The 24496-nt window shown below is 38.1% G+C and overlaps 2 long non-coding RNA genes across 2 annotated transcripts; one reads left to right on the forward strand and one right to left on the reverse strand.

The window, feature by feature from the left end:
- Positions 1 to 100: 100 nt before the first annotated feature.
- LOC139464552 (uncharacterized) lies at positions 101 to 20501 on the forward strand. The gene is made up of 3 exons (XR_011653116.1): positions 101 to 190; positions 664 to 722; positions 20430 to 20501. It is a non-coding gene; the product is annotated as an uncharacterized lncRNA (long non-coding RNA).
- LOC139464544 (uncharacterized) lies at positions 1942 to 4826 on the reverse strand. The gene is made up of 3 exons (XR_011653113.1): positions 4744 to 4826; positions 3590 to 3786; positions 1942 to 2031 (listed from the first exon to the last, which is right to left on the reverse strand). It is a non-coding gene; the product is annotated as an uncharacterized lncRNA (long non-coding RNA).
- Positions 20502 to 24496: the final 3995 nt, after the last annotated feature.

The following is a 24496-nucleotide window of genomic DNA, read 5'->3' on the forward strand; positions in this document are numbered from 1 at the left end:
CGTGTAATCGATGTACACCGTGATGCTTGATTGCGATATGTTTACTTCGTGTATCGATACATTGTTCTCAATCACCTCTAACACGGAAATCCCGGTCGAAATTCACCTGAGCCATCCACAACGAGGACGTCAAGTATTTCGAAAACTTGATTGACAGCCGAAGGAAGGAAGAGCAGCTTGCAGATGCCAGGTACGTAGCAGGGCTTCGAGACATAATGTTCCATGATTTCTATACAGAGATCTTATGGAATTGATTGATTTAGATATTTTCCTGATCTCCATGTTACTACTGTAAACGTCAAGGGCCTTTTTGTTTTGTTGTTTTCGGAAACCCTTTGTTATTATTATGATCAAGTGTTTGTTGTCACATGGTATTTCTATTTGGGCTTGCATAAGAGCTACAGGTGCAGGACTTTTAAGGGTCGTGTCCTTATTCTCAACATAACGCTGGGATTTGATGATGAGGGTTAGTTACCAAGGGTATAAATCTGGCAAAGTGCATGTCAAACAAAACGTGGCATTCAATTCCAATCATGTGTTGCCACCTGAACCACCTGAAAGTGAGATCTGGATTACAATGAATAATGACAGCTTATCAATCTTTAACAAATTCACACTGAAATATTGAAAGGATAAAGACAACATAGTTGTTTTCTGTTTCAGCATGTTCAGGGTTTGTGGGGAGGTTCACAGACATCCTCAGGGAGGATACCAAGTATTGAGTGAGTATTTTAGTAGTAGCCTGCAACCTCGGGGTATCGCGGTACTTGTCATGTATGCTAAACGGAACAAAATGCTTTCACTAACAATAATGAAATGATATTTTAAGATTGTTTAAAAATAATTGGATGACAATAATTTGTCACAAAATGGAAAAATGTTAAATGTCAACAATAAATATATAAAAAGCACTCCTAGTATGCCCAAAGGATGTATTTATCTTTTGGTTACTAGTGAAGAACGTATTTCTAAGATTGGCATTATGGCCCTTATCATCTCCCAAAAGATTCTGGGCACAGTGTGGGGAAAAATGTGCGGACTACGTAACTTCCGTTACCTCATTAGTCACCATGAATATGCAGATGATCTAGTTCAGGTCGATAGAGAAAGTTTACTTGGGGAACTGCGGGTTATATCGTTGGCCACTGATAGATGGGGGTAAGGCAATATTACAACAGATGCCAGAAATATGTATCAACGGATTAATAACTCCTTACTTACAGCAGACGGAACATTCCGAGGAAATTGAAATTGTTTACGAAGTGAGCACTTCCTGGCTACTGATTTGCATTAATAGACAGCGGCTAAGAGGCATGTCCCACGTGAACTATCGGAAATCACAAATGCCGCAGTACGATGAATGCTGCGGTACCATGGGGTCCGAGTATATAGGTAAGGGGGGTTCTGGACCACTTCCACTGGAGCCGGATTTATTACCTATACTGCTACTACAGGTGGCATTTTTTTTGCCAAAATGATGATGCGATTCAACGATAGTCATGAGTTGTATTAAACGAAACATCAATATTCATTAATAATGAATAAAATTTACTATAGCCCACGAGGATATTGGAAAGGTATAGGTTACACACAACCAAATGTTTTCCCTTAGACTTCTATAGTAACGTTATGATTTTTTTTTAAATAACTAAGCATTCAACAGCTATTACCTGTACGTGTGTGCACAGTTTGGCCTTAGAGCAGCAATAAAAAAAATAAAAATGACTAGCTTAGTCAGCTCCTTTTCCGAGTACCGGAAGCTAAACACACCACCCCCAGTTTCGCACCAAATGTCACCTACTTGAAAATAGCTGTGGTCACATTCAGCATAAGTCATCATGTTGAAAAAGACAGTACTAAATATAGAAAAACATGGTCAGTTTTAATAACTGGATGGATGTACATTTGAAAGACATAAAAATCTTACAGAATATCCTCCAATCACAGCCTGCAGATATCTCTCGATCTGCACTGAAGGCTCCCTACGAAAACCGCACTCTCCAAACTGGTACTGATTTGGTGTAGTAGAACCTGTAGACAAATCAGAATATATTTGCACTTGTCAAATCTGGGATTTATATATTGTATATATATGTAGCTTCTCAGAAAAAAAATGGAAATTGGATTAAACTTCACTACTTGTTCCTATCCAGCATGTCTATATGGCACCAGAATACATAGTTTTGATGCACAGAAAGAGTTGTGAGAGTTTAATGATGTACACTTCATCAATGTTTTACAAAAGGTATTTCTGTATTAATAAAGAAGTTTTTACCTTCATGCACTGACCATGGAAGTTCATTTATATTTCATAAAAGATGGTGGTCAGGGGTCAATTCTATAAATGATTGAGGCTGCATAGATCATATCACCCAAAAATATTTTTTCGACTAAAAAAATTGAAAAAATCTTTAAACCTCAAAACCAGTTACAATACATATTTAAAAATTAGTAGTGGTCTGTTGTTTGCCTTCCTTTGCTGACATCATCAGAACATAGCAGAGTCTGCTACATTCATGGAATATGGTTTTGACACTCATGACATGATGCGATTGATATTGTTTGAGATTGCTCGAACTTACACCATCCATTGTTTATATAATTAAACACTCAAATGGCTGTCAGCATTTGGTAAATCATCTATGGAGGGGCTATCACAAATGTTTGTGCTTTCATATACTCCAAAAATCAAAAGTATAATCCTCTATGATATAGGCTGATGACATAAGTACACATGGAAAGGAATCAGAAAAAAATCTCAAAATTGGACAGAGAGCATGGAATTCAGGCCAACAATAAGCAAGGGACACATTAAGCAGCTTTAAAGTCATCATATATGTAAGGCTGGATAATGAACTTTACCAGAAAATAGGAAGTAAAGGGGTGCATTGTTAACAGCAATCTCAAACACTGACCAGTGAACCATACCGCCTATTAAACCCGAGAAATTGAAATGGACCCTCAAGTAGAAAAAAGCTTGTTGAAACCACAACATGGAAGGAAATTACACTTAACTCTATTGATTTATTTAGTTAAGACTTTAAAATACTCACAGGACATCAAACATTCTTACTGTTTAATGTTTCAAGGTGGCTAAACTTGCTTATTTCAGTTATTTGCCAGTTTCAATGAAACAAAGTTAAAATTCCATATAGTTTTGAAAATGTACAGCTTATCCTGACATAAATGTAATTCTTTTTATTCACAATTAACAGTGTCATGCAATACCAGCTTAAAATAGTGTTTCTCTCCAATAATTTATGGGTTTATAGGGGAATGAAAGATACAATGCATTTTACTGAACAGGGGAGATAATTTAGTTTTGTCGAACACTATCACATTCTTTACAGATGATTTCAGAACCATAATGTTACATTCCAAAAGAGCCAGTGGATATTATTTTCATCTAAGCAGGTTCTGGGACTGGTGTATAGCCCTTACTTCATGTTTGCAAACTTAAAAACTGCACAGTGAGGCATTAAGGGAGCACTGTCAGAAATGTCTAGTGCATGAGGGTGATCTTATTATGGCACTTGATAGTGAGCAACAGAGGGGCCTCAAGTGGACTGGGGTTCTTAAATGTACTTACTGTACCTACATGTCCAAGTTCCACAACTTCTACAAGGTAATAAAGCGCAGCGAGGCAAAACAAGGGTTGTCGATCACACACTGCCAACACCGGACTTCGGATCAGCTTCTCCAAATGCCAAATACGATGTCGAAACTCCTACTTCTTCTGCGTGAGTGCACATATACCTCCCCAGTCAACATCAGGCATGTGAAAAGCTGAAAAAAGTGTTCAGACAATATCAAATGGCAAACCAGTTTGGATATGACAGCCAGGAGTCAGTTCTTGAGGGGACAAAATAATTATTTGAAAGTTATATGAGTGAAAAATAAGTCTGTTTTAAGAAACTTAATAGAAAAATAGCATCATTCATTCACACAAGAGCACCTAACAGAAAGACATATTGGTATGCTACATTGTTTACTATAAATAAGGGGATGTTTGACATATTCTGCTGTCAGCAGTGTACATGCTTCATATTCAAGATAACGGCATCGCGTAACTTGACTGGCAAGCGATTGACACAAGGCAGAAATTGTTGTGGCAGTGGTGACTTTATCCTAATTTGTTGTCAAATTCATCAGTTACAACAAATTCAGAAGGCAGGAGGAGGGTTTGTTGGACAGAGGTACCCTGGGGGGTTCGTGCTGAGTTCGACCACAATACGAAGCAACATTCATTTCCAGCCCATCCAAATGCTCCATTCAACCCAAAATGTCCCCAACTTCACTGTCATTATTTTTAAATTTGCCTCCATGGTGTGTCCATGGTGAAATATAAACAGAAAAGCATGTAAAGTATGAATTACTGAAATGTGCACTCACCCTACAGGTTACACACAACCAAATGTTTTCCCATAGACTTCTATAGTAACGTTATGATTTTTTTTTAAATAACTAAGCATTCAACAGCTATTACCTGTACGTGTGTGCACAGTTTGGCCTTAGAGCAGCAATAAAAAAAATAAAAATGACTAGCTTAGTCAGCTCCTTTTCCGAGTACCGGAAGCTAAACACACCACCCCCAGTTTCGCACCAAATGTCACCTACTTGAAAATAGCTGTGGTCACATTCAGCATAAGTCATCATGTTGAAAAAGACAGTACTAAATATAGAAAAACATGGTCAGTTTTAATAACTGGATGGATGTACATTTGAAAGACATAAAAATCTTACAGAATATCCTCCAATCACAGCCTGCAGATATCTCTCGATCTGCACTGAAGGCTCCCTACGAAAACCGCACTCTCCAAACTGGTACTGATTTGGTGTAGTAGAACCTGTAGGATCAATAAAAAAATTAGCCACCGCGGCTAAGGTATCTAAAGATGTAGCCAAGGATTGGTTAAAGAAACAAGCATTGTGGCAAATATATTTACCGGCAACGCGGTATATACCGAGGAAGAAGTTTGATATTTTTACAACGAATGAAGTTCATCAGGCTGACCTCTTGTTTCTTCCCCACGATAAGGTAAAACGCAAAACGTATAAATACGCTTTAACAGTAGTGGATGTGGCTAGTCGGTACAAAGAGGCAGAGCCATTAACCTCAAAAGATTCAACAGAGGTAGCTAATGCACCGAGCCGTATATATAAACGCGGACCACTAAAATGGCGTAAGCTATTTCAAGTAGATCCCGGTCGCAAGTTTATGGGATCGATAACAAAACTGTTAACAAAGCACGATGTCGAAATCGTCCGTGGTGAAAGAGAGGCCCACCGTAGTCAAGCTATCGTCGAAAGATTTAACCGGACATTAACGGAACGTTTGTTTGGCTATCAGTATGGGATCGAAATGAAATTCAAGCGATTGAGATCAACCGAATGGGTGACACGATTATCAACCGTTGGATCAGTGCTGAATAATGAAGTGACGAGATTAATAGGGAAGAAACCATCCGATGCTATTAAAATGAAATCCGTGAGTTCCGAATCTTCAGCACTGAGGAGAGGCAAAGAACGAAAACTTCCGGATAGAGTAAAGGTAAGATATTTATACCAGCCCGGTGAACTCGAGGGAGGCCTACGTCGCGCAACCGATCCCATATGGTCCCTTAAGACGTATAACATTAGTCGATTGGTTACGAAAGAAGGAGAGCCTATTCTTTATTATCTTCAAGATGGACCGGGTAGGGCATTTGTACGAGAAGAGTTGTTCATAGTTCCCGACGGTACGGTATTACCACCATAACCATAAGCATAGGTAGTTACACCATCATTATCAATCCATCTCTTTGTATCTAAGGGGGATAATGATGTCTTGTTCATTCTTAATCCATATATCCTATGATCGTAACTTCTTAAAGAGTTCATCTCGTGTTTGAACGTTCTACCATTGAATAATGATTCTTTATACTGTTCGTGTTTGATATGCTTTTTTACAACATACTTCTTAACACCCTTAGCTTTTCTTATCTCTCCATTATCAGACTTCTTTATAGAATACATCTTAGGTCTTAATCCTACATACTCCGCTATAGGGGTCCCAGCACATTCATCCTTCATCTTACCTAACACCTTTTTATTTACAACGCTGTGCAGTGGATTATCTTTAGGGTAATCGCTCGTGTCATACATATCTATTTTTTCTGCCATATCTTTATACACAATCTCGGTTTGTATTTCCATCAACAAAGAATCCGTGTCGGTATATAACACCCCACATCTATCGCCGTATTGCTTCTTAAGTTCGTTGTAATAAAAGTCATACATTGAGTGTTTTGACAAGTCGAGAATACTCATACCGACGTACACCAGTCTGTTGAATTTTATATTACTTTTCTGCATGTGCAACGCGGCTAAGTCGTCATCGAATATCTTGCTTCTGTTAAAAGCCGGACTGGCTATGAGTTTCCTGAGTCTTTCTTCCTCATTAGATCTGACTAATTTAACATCAACACGCTTCCTTAGATTCTCCATAGTTTTACCAAATACCGAGTTATTCATGAGCTTATACAGATTCTTTTCGAAATCGCTGGTAGCTATCTTTCTTAAATCTGTGTTCAACCTTATATAGGGCTCCATCCAAGGGCTTTGATCAAACTTTAGAACTCTGTGTATTTTCTTTAGTCTCATACCTAACGATAGATACAACTGGAGATTTCTGTAGTGAACTATATATTTTGTCTTATCCATCAAATTTGGTACGAGTTTTTCTACGTTAGCTAACCTACTATTACCCATCAAGGAGCGTTGATTTTCCAACATCCAATCTTTATTAATCATTAATCTTTCAGGAGCTAGCGGATAACTGTTATGATCTTTATGTAACGAACTTGGATATTCCAAGTCAACTTCTAGTATGTACCCTTTATTCGCATCATTATTATGGATATCAATATCATCGACCCACTCAAAACCACCCGTGGGTAAAGGTTGATTCATAGCCCATCCGTACAAATTGTTAGCGTCGAGATATGATATATGCGTGTCGGGTTTACTCGGATCGTATCCTTCCACTAATTTATTATTAGCCTTAGAAAACCTTTTCGCTGCCATCGATATACCACCTCTTAATCCTTTCTCAATAAACAAGTGCATATCGTAATCTGTGAGTAGTTTTAGTTCTACGCCGCTCTTCTTCTAACAATGCATCCCACGATAGTCCGGGACTGGAATAGTACCATGCCGGGTCCAAGCCGTATTGTTTTAAACACGTCTTTCTAAATATGTCGAATATATCGGCAAGTAACAGTACATCGGTTTTTAAGCATAGATCGTGATAATCACCTAAATTCTTACAACCTAATTTATCCCAAACCGTCAGAGCGTGTTCATAATCGGCATCTGTTATTTTAGATTCTGTTAAGTTACTATAGAATGATTCGAGGGGTGGTAATTCAGTTTCTTTGAATCTATATCAATCATCCATATATTCGTAAGGATATACACCTTTTCTCAGCAACAAATGACGAGTTATCTTATCGGCATATTGATTTGTTATCGCAAAGTCATCGGGATTGTTCGCATTAGCTAAATTGTCCAGGGAAGATAACAGAACTATGAATCTAAGCCCATTACTTTGCTTTATTCTAGATTTCCCATCCTTGTCCCTATAATGTATAGGTTTAGTCAACGAGAACAATATGTATTTTTCCATATTATTAGGAATGCACGTTAAACCGCTGTCGGTCTTTGAGATAGCTTGCATAATGAGATGTGAATCGTATCCCCTAAGGTTGTGAAACACAACAGGGATGTGTATTGTTTGAGAATTCATTTTTAGTTTCAAGTTACACTCGTTATGCGCGGCTCCCCGATAATTACCCGTGACGTGGCAATGATCTCTTACGGAATCCCCATCCAGGTGTTTATTACAAACATGACAACTGGTTGACTTCTTGTGGGCCCTCCAATCTTCCCTCGTCATTCGCATGGGTTTCTTACACGATATATTTTCCCTGATTATTCTCTCTTCATTTTGTAGATATTCTAGGAACTTTCCCGCTGCATCGGGAAATCTGTAAATCACGGGAGTGTTTGTTTTCCCATCATACCTTACAACTATATATCCAAACCAACAAGGAATATGTTCTTGAGTTTTGTACGTAAAACTACTACCTTGATTGCTTTGGTTGGTATTTTCTATGGGTTTGATAAGCGTTTCGAAGTCGGCGTAAATTACGTACGGTACTGGCATTTGATTACAATAATGTTCAAATTTTAATATATTTTTTCCCTCTTTAGGCATATCGATCCTGATAGCGGTTTGTCCAACACCTCTGCAGTCTTCTTTATGCTCTTCTAATAGATCTTGTCTGCTGTACCCATGTAGGCATCTTTCGCAGAAATATTTCTTTTCCTTATGTTTTGTTTGATCGTATAATAGCCTGTTTAAACTCTTTATCCACGTATAATATTTTCCATCTTTTTCGATCAGAAATGAATTGATTCTGGGGATATGTTCCGGAGTGGAGCTTATCCTGTGTACAACAATTCCTCTAGAATGTCCGAAAACATTTATAGCTAAATTATTTTGCTTTTCCACCTTATCAATTTGTGATATTGGTGTAGGTTCGTCTATACCATCGAAGTTGAGTCCATCGTTTTGGGGATAGCTAGAAGGTCTATCCGGATGCTTGTCTACGGGGAACAATGCAGATCTTATCATTATTCTTAAACAGTCATCTGATTTATTTTTACGTTAATTATGGCTTTTTTCTTCTTATAATATGGGGGTAAATCTATATAAGATCCACCTTTGAAGGGCATATAATTTGCTATATCTAAATATAAACTATCGATTTTATCCACACCCCAACCCGAACCTCTGTTAGTCCAGCGTTCTAAAGTTTCTGTATCCTCTGAATTGATGTATCTAATGATGCGTTTAAAGAATCGGATTCGGTTATAACTTCTTGATTGCTACGGAAGTATGGTTCGGTATATTCAGTGCTATCGTCTGCACTACTTTTACTCAATGACATTTTAATCGTCAGCTAGTATTTTATACTATATAAATCATCTAACTCCTCGTTAATTTTACTCGATATGATGGGCTTAATATCGTTAACTTCCATGTTGGAATTAATATCCATCTTCCAACCTCTTAGATATTTACCAACGCCGGCGGATATGGGTACAAATATTAATTCTTGTTGTTTATTCTCATCATCATCAGTATCAATATTATCAACATCATCATTATTATCTAGTAAAGCGATCAATTCAGCTCTTCTCATTCAAGAATAACCTCTCACCCCACTGTTTCTCGCTCGAGCTGGGGTTTGTTGTATTCCAAACCGAGTAAGGTAATCAATTCAGCTTTTCTCATTCGAGAATATCCACGTAGACTTCGTTGCTTTGCCATAGCTTTTAACTCTCTGACAAAAACCATTGTGGTTGAATGGTATATGCAAAATGAGACAAATGTCTAATTGGTTGTTTTCATATATCTAAATACGTATTCTCCCCAACCTATTCCTCTCATTGATGTAATCTCTCTTCCTAGCAAAAATAATCTGGTTCCTGACCCTATCAGCACCGTGTTTCTTACATAAACAATAACGACCTTTGACCCCTATCCCGCATTCAGAACACGGATAGTTTATGTTTCCGCCCCTGATGTAATAATTGTGTATACCGCAGTAAATATTAACACATCGTCGGTTACATAGAGTCGTCTTCCCCATGAGTGTAAATTTGCAATTATTCATGGTTATACATCTATCATATCATGTCTAAATGCAAATCACAGCTACACTATTGATTAGGCAGTCAGCCAACGCTATTTATAGATCATGGTTTATGCATAGCCACAGCTGTGGTTATTTATGAGTAGTCATGGTATAGCTGAAAATCAATACAGCAGTCAATCCCATAATCACAAATGTGACCTCGCGGTTCTTTTGTTCCTCTGACGGTGTATAAAACTGACTCATTGTTGGTCTCGGTATTGGGTCGATTTTTTTCCCATAAACGAGGAAGTATTCGTGCATGGCAGATTCGACATCCTTAAACGTTTGAATTGAATGTCCTTCCTTAAGCAGTTTTTCACGAATAAAGTCTAATCTCTTCATTCTCTGCTGCGTATATTGTGACTGAGCTGCTTGGAGTTGTTCCATTGCTTCGTTATGTCGTTTACGCTCCTCTTCAACATGTTCAACTTCTTTAGCGTTTGATTCCCTCATACTAGAAAATAAATAATTACTCCCCGAAAAAGCTAGAGCATTAAAAATAGCTCCACCGACCATCATCGCAATTGTTGCCATCTTTATATGAATATAAAATATTCAAATGTTCAATAATATAAAATATTCAAATGTTTAATTACTTCATTATGTCTTCCGGGATAAGCCCTTGTTTGATGAGCATATCCTTCGTTGCCATAGCCAATCCAATATCCAGAACCATCATACCGATGTCAAAACTATTAAAATCTAGCTTGGGAGGTGTGGCTTTAGTAATCATTTTAGCCATACGAGCATAGCCAATGGCCAAGTCGGTGACCACTGCTGAATGATAAGTTGCGTTTACCAACATTTTACCATCTGTAACTGCAGTAGTCATGCTTCTTATAGCATTATATGGGGGCTAGCCTCTAATTGAACTTGTTGTTGTATTGAGGGTGATGTTTTCTCTTCTCCGGTCTTATAAAAGAACCATACAGCCGCTATACCAGCAACTCCTACTAGTGCCCATGTTTTAATCGGATAAATATTTGAATTATTTATTAATTTCGCTTTCCTCGCCAGTCCTCCCTTTCTTCCTGCGGCTATTTTTGGGGGGTTCTTAGTAACTCTGGGTTGTTTTTGTGTTTGTGGTGGTTCCTCATTCACTAGTTGTTCCTCGTTCACATGTTGTTGCGTTTCCACAATCTGTTGTGCAGTTTCGTTCACAATCTGTGGTGTCACATGTTGAGTTTCCATTATTTATTTGAACTTCGTTCTTTATATTATTAAGTGGGCACGTATGTTTAAATTGACAATACCTAGCCGTTATTAAAGCTGTGGTGAGTGGAGCTAAGAACATTCCATATCTATGATAAAACTCACAGCTCACTGAGCTTATAGCGTGTTCGATGAATGGGTCTTTCTCTAGAGATTCGCATAAATACATACGATGTTCTGCCGGGATAGGGAGAAACATACTAGCTACGACTGTGTATAGTTGTAATATAGCCGACCCTATCGTTTTAGTCATGGTAGCCCCCAGTCTAGACTCGTAACGTGCGCACAGTTTTTTAATCTCTTCGTCGGTCATGTTATCAATTTTTTCGATGGTATAATTTTCTCCCAAATATTGGGATCATTTTCCACCGGCTACCAAAGCCGCGAGTCTTTCTCTATGTTTATCTAAAGATTTATCTACATTTTGATCTGCATCAGATTCTTTGAGCATTTATTCGATGAGTTTGTCGCATTCCATAATGTAATACCTAAGGAGATATTTAAGTCTAACATAATATAATATAACATATCCAATATCATAATAATGAACTGTTGCGAAAGAATGATGATTTCGAACCACATTATGTCATATTAACCGCTAATGTTCAATTTGCTACATTTTGCTACATTTTGCTATAATTTTGCTACATTTTGCTATAATTTTGCTATATTTTGCTAAGCAATTGCATAAGCAGCTGGTTGATCGGTTTTTAATACGAGTTTACAGTGCTTCGTTGCCGCTAATAGTTTTCTGACTTTATCTCGTTCGAGCTTGGTATAAATGACATCATTTTCACGTAAACATTCCTCAAACGAATCTCGACCTTTGCAATGAAACAACGCTACCCATTTGGTCTGCTCTCTGAGATCTTTCAGGACAGAGTTGTATTTTTGAGTAAGTACCCAAACGCTATGTTGAGTATGCCGTCCGGAGAATGCTAAATACGAAAGCATATCTTTCTTTTTTGTTAATTCTTTACTAGCGCTGCAGTCGCCTATTACGAAAAGGGTTGATTCTCCTTTGTATTTTTCGTGACATACTCGGAGACAGTCTTGTAAACGATCGCCCGGATCGACTATGTGTACCCCGTCGTCATTCATTACCCAATCTCTCGATAAGTATGTTTTATTAATGCTTATAGTCGGGCACAGAATAATAATATGTTCGAAAACGTCCCGATAATGACTTTGTAAAATATCTTGAATAAAAGCTGTTTTTCCACAGCCCGTTTGCCCGCATATGATAGCGCAGTGCGGATCTTTAGGTAAAAGATTGCTTGCACGAATCTCCCATTTTGTATATTAAGTTGCGCATCCATAATCATGTACAAATATATGTTTAATTTACCAGCCGATTCCTGGAGCTTCGTTATCTGTATGGTGACACCCTCGCTAGCATTTTCTATTCTCCTCCCACTGCCGTGTAGTTGGTCATCGTCCGTTGTTCGCATGTCGAGCCATAGCGCGTACTTCGTGGTGAGGTATTCACCCATCGATACACTCCCGAGAGACAGATCTTTCACGACCGCGTTAACATCCGGAGAACGTTTTATAGAAGGAAGTTTTTTAATCTCATCCCACTGGTGATACGCTAGCATTCCTTGGCTATATAGTTGATTAGGAACGCCCTCGATAGTCAATTCTACTTTTGTAATCTTGGGATTGTAGAACTTCTCGGTATTTCTTTTTAACGCATCTAAGGGGTCCTCGAACAACATTAGTACCCTTCAACGACCTCTTCGGGACGTTTAGATTGATATTCCACATCGTATCTTTTTTGTCCCTCGTGATCTTTCAGTGTCGCAGCACCCGATCGTACAAAATGGCTAAACTTCCTGAATAATGGTTACGAATTTGTCTGGCTAATTCGGGATCCGTTATCATATCGTACTCGAGCGAGATATTGTCAGTGGAATAGCTAGCATCATCAGCAGCTCTGATTACTCTACCGTAGTCATTAAAAGTGAGTTTGTATTCTAACCTATCGCCTAGGGATGCTTGATAAAAGGGCATGTGGGAATCTAGTAATTCAAAGTCTAGGGGAACATAGAATCGGTTACCTAATGCGTCGGCAACAGCCTTATCTTTTTCGTTGGTATCAACACCATTTTCAGCGCCCATGCGCAGTCTCAATGTGTTCTTATTACAAATACCTTGGTACTGTAAGTTTTCCCGCTCTTTATCCGTTCTTCAGAGATCCATGTAACAATAGTATACATCGTTATCGTCGATACTCAAAACCTCATTACCGCTAATTTTAATGGCGATTTTCTTAACGATAGCACGACCTATGTTCTGAACGGGCTCCCTGTTAACGTCGGTAGAAGTCAAACTAATCGTAAATGCTAGTCGGACAGTTCCCGGAACTAACACATCGTGTGCGCCGAGATTAGGAAAGCGAACCAGAAGCGTTTGATTCTGATCGATGGTACTAGGGTTATTAGTTATAGTTACAGACTGACGAATTGCCTTGACCCCTAATGGATCTCGAAGTCTACGTTGTGGGTTTAACTTGCATCCGTATTGCGAAGACATTGTTATATTGAAAACATGTACCTTATGTTTAATATAAAAATGACTAATTTTGATCTTAATGACTTTGATTTAGATACCTTTGATGACTTTGATAACCAGAATCCAATCGAAGATACTGATGAAACCAGCTTTAGTGGTACGAATCTTAACGATGAAATTTTACAATCAACCGTCAATGATTATTACGATGCCTTAAAAGAAGATAAAAATTATGTTATCCCAATAGGTCGTGACTATTCAAAGTTTGAGATAGATAGTAAAGGAATATTGCGACTGCGTGACTCTCCGCATATTGATATTATGAATTCTCGTACTCGTAAGCCCCTAGCCTTGTCTACGATAGCCGGTAAACACGGCACCAGCACTGTTCGTGATAAATTAGGTTTTGTAGACTACTCGCGGCTTTCCGCGAAGACTACTAAGGTTCTTAGGACTGTGTGGACAGAACTCAGTATCACAGATAATTTGGAAGCAGCCTCGATGGTGGCCTCGAACGGACTTGGAGAAATCTTGGATACCTACTACGATAATTCTACGTTACAGGTACCACCATCCTCAGAGTTTAGTATTAGGGAATTACGAGGTCTTGACAAGGCAATGCAAACAATGCGGGGAGAACTGATAAATAATATAGCCAAGATATCCGAAATCGACAAGCATATAGCTCAAGAGAAAACAAAACTTGAACAGGCCCGCGATGAGATCAGTAGACGCCTCGTTGCAGAAAGATTGCGTAACTTAGAAGATGAAAGATAGGCCCGTCTCGAAGCAGCTTCCAGTAATAGAAAGGCACTTCGTTCGCAAATCAGTCGAATTCGAGAAACTATCGATCAAGTCCTCAACGATGACACTGCACTGGCCGATAAAATTAAAACATTGTTCAGAGAACAGGGAATAACAATTGCCAGTATTTTAACCGCGTTGGGATTTATTATATCGACACAGGTGGTACAGGTGGTGGTACACAGCCTAATGATAGGGGTGGTATAAAAGAGTGGATTTAAAAGCATTAGGTTCAGCACTGGGAAAGCTCGCTGAAAAAGCCGCGGCGTCACTTCCTGGTATGATAGGGAGTGTTGTTTCCTGGCTATTGAATTTATTAGCTAAGACCACCACTTGACTTAGTCAAAACTTGTGGGGGCTGATCGTAGCAATCGCAGGGCTGTTGTACGTATTCGTTAAGAACTATTTAACCAAATCATGAGTAAACCAGCCGCGACTCCACCTACTACAAGCACTGATTTTTCATCGATATGTTGTTGATTTTTAGCCGCAATATGCGGTGGTACTTGTGCATCAGTAGATGGTTGAGCGATAGTTGGTGTTTGTGGCTTGACTATTCCCTTTTCGCCCGTGATCGTTTGTGTTATTAATTCGACATTAATATCTGAATTTATGCCTGGTTTTTGTTGATCGGTAGCGATAACAATTTTATTATTATAACCTATCACTTGACCGATCTTAAGTTCCATATTACTCGGAGACATGTATAGTCCCGGCGCATAAACGAAGTCCACTTTAGATTGAGCGTACTGTAATGCATCTTGAAAACGCTTTATAGACGATGGTATGTCAACTGGTGAATTAATGGCGCCCTCCACGTTTGAGACAAACTGTTTTTGCGCACCGAGCGCCGTCCCAGAACCGATAATGGGCGTTCGAGTTTGCGATTGTGCTCCGAGAATTGCCCATACAAAAGTTCTTATTGATTCATTAACTCTTACAAATCCGGGGTTAGTAAAATTATTTTCCGTTTTATCATTAAGAAATTCATTCCAAGCTTTTGCGGTATCGTTCATTTGTATAAATTTTGTAGCAATATAAATTAAACCACTCTTAAAACTCATAATATCCCCTCTCCAATCGTTACTATAAAGTTCCCAGCCTTTATACCAATCACCGGTTTTATGCCAATGATCATATATTCTTGCGTAAAGTTTGCTGGTACTATACAACTTACCAAAATTAACATTTAGTTTATTAAGTTCTTTATATACATAATCGCTTTCTTCTTTGACGGATATTTTTTCCTCTGTGTAAGGAACACCTAGACCATGGTTTGCTCCTTTAATACGCCAATCTTTACTCGTAGAAACATTAAATTCCTGACAAATACGCTCATACGCGGACCTATCATAATTATTATTTGTGGAATTCCTTGCTCGATCCTGCGGCAATGGAGCACTAATTTCTTTAAGTATACGTCTAATCTGATAGTACACGTGAAATGTTATAACAGACTTATTCAGTTCAAATCCTGGAGCATAAAGAGATACGCCACATCCCGTTGTGGCACACCATACGGCAAAGTTTAACTGATTCTGCCAAAATTGCATCGGATTGTGAAACCAATCGTGCACCATTTTATCGCTAGTTGCCGTGACCCTGTACTTTTCAAAGATATCGGGGAATTTAACGAAAACTTCAGCACCAGAGGCAGTTACTATAATCGATTGATTAGTAATGTGTCTCGATTTCATATTTAAGTTATGATATAGTATCGTTGTATATTTAATATGTATGTTACACTCCCTGGAATAACAAATGGTCAGTCTATTGAACTGCTTCATACTATCGATAACTCGGATGGACAACTCGAAGTAGCTATCTGTGATGTAACGTATTACTCACGGTGGACCAATATAAATGCTGCGAGGGGTTGTAATAATGAGACAGAAATAAATGGTAAAAAATACATTATACCTGATGGGTATTACAGCGTATGCTCACTCAATGATGAATTATTTACGCCTAATGGAATTAGTCTAACACAAAATGAGTCGAATGGGTTACTGATTTTAAACGCGGGAAAAAAGGATGTAAAGCTTTACGAGAACTTAGCATACACACTTGGATGGAAAGGAGAAATAACAGTACTCAAGACATCAGATCAGGGACTCGATTTACCCGATTTAGTTCCCTATAAAGAGTTGTGCATCCTTCTTGATCAAATCAGTATGACGGATAATATTCAACAAGAATGTCCTTCAACTCTACTCAGAAGTGTTCCAGTGAAAGATGAAAAATACAAAAGCGGTAGAACGGAATCTTTCTCAACATTACAATATAAAAAATTAAAGCGGGGTATTACTTCAGACCTCAAAATGTCTGTATTAGATGTAAAACACCAACCTGTGCATATAGGATACTTAAGTGTAACACTCCATATTATAAATAATGGTTCATTCCATATTTAAGTTATGATATAGTATCATTGTATATTTGATATGTATGTTACACTCCTGGGAATAACAAATAGTCAGTCTATTCAACTGCTTCGTACTATCGATAACTCGGATGGACAACTCGAAGTCGCTCTATGCGATGTAACATATTACCCGGGGTGGACCAATATAAATGTTGCAAAAGATAAATAATAGGATAGTACTATTATCCCCATATGGTAATAGCAAATCCATTACTATACCTGATGGGTATTACAGCGTAAGCTCACTCAATGATGAAATTTTTAAGCCTAATGGAGTTAGTCTAACACAAAATGAGGCGACTAGGACAGTGAAATTCGACAATAAAGAAACAAATATGATTTTATTGGACCGATCAGCTACACTTGGATTTACATGCTTAATTGGCACAATACACAAGTTACCAGATCAGGAGGTTAAATTACCTGATTTAGTTCCCTATAAAGAGTTGTTCATCCATCTTGATCAAATCAGTACGACGTATAATATTCAACTAGAAAGTCCTTCAACTCTGCTCAGAAGAGAGAGAGAGAGAGAGTAAAATGAAAAATACAATAGCGGTAGAACGGAATCTTTCTCATCATTACAATATAAAAAATTAAAGCGTGGTATTATTTCAGACCTCAAAATTTCTGTATTAGATGTAAAACACCAACCTGTACATATAGGATACTTAAGTGTAACACTCCATATTATAAATAATGGTTGATGCATCAGGCCCTGGAACGCTCAGACAATGTAATACAATTGCGCTTTACGATCTCGGAGACACAGAAGGATTCGGTAAACCCGGTACCAATGGTAAGTTATACGCTTTACACTTACACGATAATGTATACAAGCGGAAAGAAGTTACATTCCCGGAAAATCTAGAAGATTTAAGCGATGTCGACGTTAGTAGACTCCTTAAAAACACTCCGTACAATATTATTCTCAACAGTGAGAATAAATGGACTTTGGTCGAAGCAAACATCGAGTGGCTATTGAATATCATTACCCCACGTTATGTTATGATCTGATGATGGGTAAGGGACATAATTTAACTAAGATAATAGATAGTGGTATCGTACTCGCGGCCTATATCCCATCAAAACGAAAAAGTGTGTTAGTCACTCCCCTGCCAGAAAAACCAGGTCATATGTTATATAGTCGTCCGGCAGTCCAAAATGTTAGTTTAAATTTGGTTGCTGAATTCGATGATATTAAAGTTAACTTGAGTGCAATACCTAATATTTCTACTCTTATTATTGAAGTCTTGTTCGGAGATGTACCGGTAGATGCCTTCAAAATATTACCAGGTCTATCGATTAAATGGCCCAAGACACATGAGCGTCAACGTTGCAGTATTATTCATATCGGAGCATCGCCCGTTGCAACCTTCGAGGGGGTTCAAATTATTAAAAGTGGTAGTATTTCTCTTTCTAAGATATTCTTGCCGTATAATATACAATTGATAAGGTTGATGTATACTCTCAAAACATTTAAGCAAGACCAATTAAAGACTATTATATATTCGTAATATACACTATGAGTTTATATCCAGCGCTCGATGAAGCAATTGAAAAGATGGAAACTGTTGATGGATTTCGATTACATCAAATAAGCATCGAATAGAGAAGGATAGGGAGTTGAGACTTGGATTGTATAAAAAGTATCGCAGAGCATTGAATGCTCTGGACGGAGTTGACACCGCTCTTGTAGCGGCTGGCATGGGACTCGGTGTAGCTGGTGTCGGTTTACTATCAACTATAATCGCCGCGCCTATCGTGCTCGGCATGGAAATAGCCGCCGGAGTCTCGGGACTGGCAGGAATAGCGATAAAATTCATTTCTCGTAGGTTACAAAAGAAAGCATTAAAACACGATAGTATTCGGATACTCGCCGAAGCAATGTTGAACAGCATTGAGGATCATATTTCGACAGCAATGGTCGATTGTAAGATATCCGAGGATGAGTTTCGTTTAGTGCTGTCGGAACTCACCAAATACAACGAAATGAAGCAGGAGATTCGATCAAAATCTTGTAAGACCAGTGGTAATAGTGAGGATGAGAAAAAAAAGTTCATAGAACAGGGGAGGCAACAAGCGCGTCAATTATTCCGTGCCAAAACCAAAGAACTGGTTGGAGATTAAAAATAGATTGCCTACTATCGTTTGATCGCATTTAGACAAATGCTTACATAAATATATATAATAATGGAGATCGAAAAAACTATTAAATGGAGAGAATTACCACAAGGTTTTTATTATATCAGTGATGTCAAACCAACCAAATACGGTTATCAATTGTTTCTTATCAATTTACAAGAAGAGTGTAGTTATATAGTCTGGTCTCCTAGTAAAATGAACGAAGAACTTAATAAAAATGTTGAATATCGCTTTATCGATGAAAATAATGAAGAATATTTTTATTACCATTTAGGCTCATCTAAAGCAATGATTGGCCCCAGGTATTGGTGAGCTAGGGCCAATTTAACTTAATCTCTTAACTATCGTTGAATCGCATCATCATTTTGGCATAAAAAATGCCACCTGTAGTAGCAGTATAGGTAATAAATCCGGCTCCAGTGGAAGTGGTCCAGAACCCCCATTACCTATACTACTATTTTTGTTTGTGATAAATACAAACTACATGTATTCATCATGGTATATTTCAATGCAATGTGAAACACCACAATCACAATAGTCCAGCTCTGTGATGGCAGCCTGTAAATAATTGAACATGGACCAGGCAATCTAGTGATTGTTATTATCAGCAAAGATCCATGCCCTCAGAGTATGATGACAACCTAGTCTGACCACTCAATTCATTAGTTTTGCAGCGGTTGAAACTAACACTTTCAGTCCACTAGTCCTAATATGATAGCATATAGCAAAACCTTTAAAATGTCAAAATGACTAGTGCCAATTTCTAACCATGGTGTTTGGATGTTGTGTTTGTGTGTGTATGTTTGAGTGTATTTAGGTTGGTTTGTTGTTTAACGGCGCACTCAGCTATATGATGGCGGTCTGTAAATAATTGAGTCTGGACCAGACAACCCAGTGATTGATAACATGAGCATCGAGCCCCGGAATTGAGATCAATGACATGCATCAACCAAGTCAGCGAGCCTGACCACCCGATCCCGTTAATCGCCTTTTACGACAAGCATAATGGCCTTTTACGGCAAGCATGGGTTGCTGAAGACCTATTCTACCCCGGAATCTTCACGGGTCGAGTGTATTTAACTTAAATCGTGAATCTTATACTTGTGTCTCTGTGCTTTTACAATATAACCCAAATTTTCTTGGGAATAATAAAGTATTCTCTTATTTATATCATTTATGAACAAAGTGTCATATCAAGGTTAGATCTCTGTCAAAACAGTGCCATGGAAAAGCCAAACAAATAGCCTAGAAATAAAAGTAAATACTGCATTGCATTAATCTGCATTTCAAGAAAATTTGGCAATAATTCATGGAATGATATTCATCTCGGTGAGGATCTCTCTGCATTGTCGAACAAGTTATTTCCTATGTAATGTATGTGTTGAATGACCCTGACTTTGTTGTCAAAATATTGTTTTGACATTTGTTAAATGTGGGGATAAATGTCATCTCTGAATGTTTGACATGAATTATTATGATAGGGTAGTTCTAAGTCGTAATCACAACCAGGGTCTTTTCTTTTGATCAAATGTACAACATGTACAGTTTGGACATTTCTGTGATGTGAATGCTACTTATGTTTATAGAATGTCCGGATGAATAAAAGAGACAGCCATCCGTGCAGACTCAATGCAAAGAAAGACCATAGAAGAGCAACAGTGAGTGGTAAATATTTTGAAATTATTATGTTTGGTTCATATGGTTATTTTGCAAATATGTCTTCAGTTTGTTCCTTATCACTGTGGGCACGGATGTCCTATTATCTAAGGCACTACAATTTTCTGTGCAGAGTTGCATCTCTTGGGCTTGGCAGAAACCTACAGTCATGGGTTCAAATCCTGGTTCTCCACGATTATGTTGCTAGGTTTGTCAGCATTATACACATGCTCGTGGGATTCATCAAAGACCTGCATCACTTAGGGCTTTCTTCCCACATCAAGCTAACATGCGGTGATATATCTGGAATACTGTTCAAAGCAGTGTTAAAGCCAACTCATTTATTTAACATTGCATCCAGCAATAGTTTGGCTATATGACAAGGATTGTAAATATATATTTTTCCATGTTGGTGAGTTGAAACAATCACTAAATGACATCTCTTAAAAAGATTCCCAGCATTCCAAGCCTAATTAATAGATAAGGTAGTGATTGAGTAGGCTCATTGATCGCATGTAATCATACCACAGTGATGTGGGATATTGTCCATGATAGTTATCATCGGTTTGTCTGGACCGAGTTCATAACATTAGTCACTGGTTTGTCTGGTTGAGATTTGAGATGTGATTATCTTAAATGTTTAGCATATAACAAGACTCACATATGACAACTTAAGTGATTTTGCTGCCTTCTATCTGTAAGTACATGTGGCAACAATTCTTTTTGATTGCTAAAATCTTTTTACATAATGCTGCAGAAACTGAAGTCCTGCTATAGATCCCTGGATGAGTACTCCAGGTTGACAGTCTGGAAGGACCAGAAAAGGGAGTCCTAAACAGAGGCTGCACCCCTTCAGATATCAGAGGTGATTTGCAGACAGCGATGACGAGGGTCCTGTTATTTCAATGGAGACCGCCCGAGAAGTTGTATGCCAAATGGTACTGGGACACACTCACAAAGGCTGCTCTGGCTAATGTGAGAAGACCAACCAATGCCAAGCTGGAGTGGAATTCTTCCAGGACATTTAGGAAATCCTTGTCTTGAACCATATGGTAAACACTTGAAAGGAATGATAAATGAGACTTATTGTCTTTAAATGTGGACCCAAACACCAAATGGAAAGTTCACAATTCTACTAACACAATGCAGCAGAGATAGAGTCTGGTTCCTGTTCATCCATGGCAATATAGAAAGAAAGGAGGATTGAGGGAAAGTAAGTTCTCTGAACGGGTGAACATAATCCGTAGGTACTGTCAAGCGAACAGTTATCACACTCTGTTATGAGTATTGAAGAATAGGATGAAATTGCATACTGCATCAGGAACCATCATGTGAACACTGTTCAATGTGCGATATACTATAGGCATATGAATAAAAGAAATTGATAACTTGATTGTTGCTTATGTTTCATTTGCCAGCTGTGTAAATGGGGATGTTTCATGATTTTGCCTCAGTTTAATAGCCACACTTATCTTATGAAAGCATGCATTGCTTGGGCATCTCAAGATAAATAACACATGTTTCCTTTGCTCTGAAAACGTCTGATGACACATTGATCTGTTATGTCAAAGGTCAAAGTCACAACTCTTCCTTTGGGCTGGGGTCGAAGTTGGAAAAAGGTCGTGTGTGATCTATATATACTACATTTTCCCCTAAATTGCCTTTTCTGCAGAAGTCTTAGTAACTCTTATACATATACTGGTTACATTACTTCCATATTTTGGTCAATGATATGTTGAATTCTACCAAAGGACTGCATATTTGGTTTATGTGCTGGATAGCTCTTTGAAATGTTTTTGAAATATTTATCACTGATATTGAAGGTCAAATTCACACTCAAAAGTGATAACTCATGAAGGGTTGAAGTGTAAGATCAAGGCAATAGTGAAGGGGTCATTCATAAAGTATTTCTGCAATTATAACTAAAATGCCTATTTCTGGAGATATTTGTGAAGTATTAAGCACATAGTTGTTATATTATTTGAATACACATCTATATTTGTGCAGTGGTTACAACTCCAGTGTCAAATTAACTCTCAATCCCTTTTAATAAAAGAATTCACAGTAACTGAGGAAGAGCTTACTGTACATGTACCGTTACAAATAGTCTTATTATCATCTCACTAGGACCAAAGGCCCATGTGAGCACATTGTCAATGACACTTTCTTTTTCTCAGTACAAACTGGAAGTCTGGACATGAAATTTAAGGATATCATTATACGAGAACTAATGTTTGTTCATTAAATACCATGAACATCTGAAAAGGATATTATATGAAATTGAACAATTGTCTTCTCCAAAAATGTTTTAGAAGGATATTTACCATTAAAGTAACCCAGACTATTACAACAGCTACCTGTAATGCACAGGCTAACATTTTTTACCAGAAGCAAGTCATGAAGAAAATTTGCATCCGGATACCTTCCGGAAACCTTCCAGATGCCTTCAGCAACCTTCAAATTGCTTGGTATTTTCAAGTTAATTTTTTTCACAGTTTTAAGTGAACAGAATGCACCCCCCAAATTTAGACATTTTTTTGGAAGGTTTCCGGAAGGTATCTGGGCCGGATCCAAAATGGGAAGGTATCCGGAAGGTTTCCGGAAGACGGAAACCTACACTTTTTTTGCTGTACATTGTGGAATATTACAATATATTACTAAATCTCTGGGGCATTGTGGAATATGACAGTATATTGCTATGTGTTCTGGGCATTGTGGAATATCACAGTATATTGCTGAGTCTCTTTGGCATTGTGGAAAATCACAGTATATTGCTAAGTTTCTCGGGCATTATGGAATATCACAGTATTTTGCTAAGACTCTGGGACATTGTGGAATATTACAGTATATTGCTAAATCTCTAGGGCATTGTGGAATATTACAATATATTACTAAGTCTCTGGGGCATTGTGGAATATCAGAGTATATTGCTGAGTCTCTTTGGCATTGTCGAATATCACAGTATTTTGCTAGGGTCTCTGGGGCATTGTGGAATATCACAGTATATTGCTGAGTCTCTGGGACTTTGTGGACTATCACAGTATATTGCCAAGTCTATGGGACATTGCAGAACATTACAGTATATTGCTAAATATCTAGGGCATTGTCGAATATTACAATATATTACTAAGCCACTAGGGCATTGTGGAATATGACAGTATTTGGCTAAGTCTCTTTGGCATCGTGGAATGTCACAGTATATTGCTGAGTCTCATGGGCATTGTGGAATATCACAGTACATTGGTAAGTTTCTGGGGCATTGTGGAATATCACAGTATTATGCTAGATCTCTGGGGCATTGTGGAATATCACAGTATATTGCTGAGTCTCTTTGGCATTGTGGAATATCACAGTATATTGCTGAGTCTCTGAGACTTTGTGGAATATCACAGTATTTTGCTAAGTTTCTGGGGCATTGTGGAATATCACAGTATTTTGCTAAGTCTCTGGGGCATTGTGGAATATCACAGCATTTTGCTAAGTCTCTGGGGCATTGTGGAATATCACAGTATTTTGCTAGGGTCTCTTGGGCATTGTGGATTATCACAGTATATTGCTACGTCTCTGGGGCATTGTGGAATATCACAGTATATTGCCAAGTCTATGGGACATTGTTGAATATTACAGTATATTACTAAGTCTCTGGGGCCGGGGCATTGTGGAATATCACAGTATATTGCTGTGTGTTCTGGGCATTGTGGAATATCACAGTATATTGCTGAGTCTCTGGGGCATTGTGGAATATCACAGTATATTGCTAAGTCTCTGGGACTTTGTGGAATAGCACAGTATTTTGCTAAGTCTCTGGGGCTTTGTGGAATATCACAGTATTTTGCTAGGGTCTCTGGGGCATTGTGGAATATCACAGTATATTCCTAAGTTTCTGGGCCATTGTGGAATATGACAGTATATTGCTAAGTCTCTTTGGCATTGTGGAATATCAGAGTAGATTGCTATGTCTTCTGGGCATTGTGGAATATCACAGTATATTGCTAAG

This window comes from Haliotis cracherodii, unplaced genomic scaffold (genome assembly GCF_022045235.1).
Source record: "Haliotis cracherodii isolate W230 unplaced genomic scaffold, xgHalCrac1.p SCAF_1, whole genome shotgun sequence".
Taxonomy (NCBI): domain Eukaryota; kingdom Metazoa; phylum Mollusca; class Gastropoda; order Lepetellida; family Haliotidae; genus Haliotis; species Haliotis cracherodii.